The sequence below is a fragment of the Octopus bimaculoides genome, chromosome 15 (genome assembly GCF_001194135.2).
Source record: "Octopus bimaculoides isolate UCB-OBI-ISO-001 chromosome 15, ASM119413v2, whole genome shotgun sequence".
Lineage (NCBI taxonomy): Eukaryota > Metazoa > Mollusca > Cephalopoda > Octopoda > Octopodidae > Octopus > Octopus bimaculoides.
This window is the reverse complement of record NC_068995.1, coordinates 16076237-16078921: the sequence shown is the minus strand read 5'-3', so window position 1 is coordinate 16078921 and position 2685 is coordinate 16076237.

The following is a 2685-nucleotide window of genomic DNA, read 5'->3' as shown; positions in this document are numbered from 1 at the left end:
AAATGAATGAATGTCAGCCGAGTGCTGGTACAGTCTCTTTTCCTCCACCAGTTACATCCTGGATATGTCACTGAGACGAGGAATGGGAAAAGTGTCTGTGGTTGCCAGAGATTACATACACAGCTAAAAGAATGAGTAAAAGCATCGTACGTGATACCAAACCATTTCTCTTTCGCGAGTGATAGCTATCACTAATAAAAGTGTAATACGATAGGATAGCAACAGTTATTTTCTAGTTGCTTACCCTAGAAAGTATGAAAAATGACTATTTCCTTCAAACGTTGCTTGTGTTACATTTATTCAAAACCCAAAAATCCCTCTCAATACATGGCTATGATGCTCTCCTCCCCTAATCCTGCTCATGATCAGAAATGCACGTATTGTCAGCCACTAAGTGACAAACTCAAGTAGTTAAGGTCAAGCAACTGGCAAGCAAATCTGTGGTATTGAGCAAAATATTTGCTGTAACGATATTTCTTCTTCAGCAACTCAAAAACATTTACGTCCAGGTCACAAAAGCAAAGTTTGAAGAGATTCGTAGTCATTTCCTTTTATTTCTAAGTAGAAGCCAACTAGAAATAACCCTTAGGAAATAGGAAATAACAAAGACAAAAAATATATAAATAAATAAAATTTTATTACACATTGTAATACATATCTAACAAGGGAATATATGCCTATCTCTGTTTCTCATCCTACACAAAATCCCCCATCAATTACAAAAGAAAACAGACTATGATTAACAGAGATTAATAGTGATAACTAGTTAGAGAATTTTAACATTCATATTTGATGAATAGACTTATTAGACAGTTAGCACTGCTTCCGAAACGTAGCATACACGCAGATGTTCCTACTAGCTCCTTCCCTGTAATATCTCCTGGAATTACAAATTCGCATCAACTTTTGTATCGTATGAAAGCAACTCGATTATGACACAAGAGAACTTGTCAGTTTCTGTAGAATATATTAAAAGATTTGATAAATGCAACACGTGATCGCTATTGAACTCACGACTCTACTTCCTCCTAAAACTAACTTTAACAAGTTCAGACACCCAGTTGCCCGTCTTAGTGTTCATTTAAAAGGCCCTCTAGCACTGACTACCACTTACTACTAATTAATGGAATAATCAAGCATTTCGTTACGTTTTTTGTATTCAGGCATGACTATTCCTATAATAAGCTACTGTTTTCAAAATATAGTTGTCATGTTTGGTACCACAGCCTTCTGCTGAGGCAAGTCTATGTTTCGAGAAACTTTTATTAATTAATTTGTTTATTTCAAATTTGATTTTTCTTTATTTGGAGAACTAATTTTGTTCAAGCCAAAGCAATACCATTCCATACTGTTGGTAAACAGTCAAATATAACGTCCAGATGGAATTCTTTGGAGAAGAACCATAATTGTCCCGCGTGCAAAAATGTTTCCAGGAAAAAAAAGTTGATTGAGTTTCGTTTCGTGGAGAATTGTTCCATGCTGTGAAGACCTTGCTTAAAACTTCGACTAACCAGTGCTAAGTGTTGGACATGCAGAAATTTAGATGAACTAATATAATCTTCGCGATAAATATGAACCGAAGGTCAATACTGTTCAGTAAATTGATGTTAATCCTCACTATAATCGTATCAAACACCTAGCTAGATAAGCTGACATTGTCACAACTGAAGATATAATCCCGCCTCGAAGCCCGAAATACCGAGAAATTCAATAAAACACTTGTTCTTCCGAATAAAAGCACTTCTTAGTGAATGCCACATTGAAAAGTCCAACCCAAGCAAGCATTGGATCAGCTCAACGGATACTTTGTCGATGATATAATTTTCACAGTAACATCATGGGAATTTGAGGTCAACAAGCTTGTGAGGGAGAGGAGTTTTTTTTTGTCGATCTAGTTACTAAAGAAAAATCAGTGTCCATCTTCGTATTACTAAATCACTCAAGAATGATTCCAAAAGCACCAGACATATTAAACGATTAAAGCACCTGTGAATACCACAACACTACATCTTCCCGTCCACGTGCATTGTATATGGTTGGCCGCCAGCCGTTTGTAATGATTACGGACGTTTACACTTGTACTTTTAATACTGTAGCTGAAAGTGTAATAAATTGATTCCCTTTCAGCAATTCATTCTCCTCAGATCAAAGCAGACCTATAAATAAAAGACCTTCGTGGCATGACCGCTACACCTTTTATTCCTTTATACTGTATATATTCCTTTGTAATGCATCTATGACTACACCATCCAATGTGTCATTTCTTTCTTCTTAAAAGTGGTAATAGGGAGAGTTAGCTGCTATTTTGTAGCAGGGTGGATGGCCACTATACGATTTCAGTATTTTGTAGAGTCGACGTTCATCTAGCTCCTTTTAATAAGAACCACAACCTATAAGAACGCTTACCACGAAAGACGTGTATGTAAAGCCAAAACGAATTTTGTCGCTGTTCAAAATACACATCACCAAGCGTTCAGTTTATTTTACTATAGTGGTAAAATAACCGTTTTGCGTTACTTGAATTAAAAACCGCCCTCAGCGACATGTTTCGTTGTAGTAGATATAATTGATTTACAGTGGCTCATGTAGCACTTCATGGGTGTGCATTGAATGCAAACAAACAGAAGTTATATATTGTTAAAGGATGACTTCAGTGACGGAATCAATAGCATTATATATGACTAA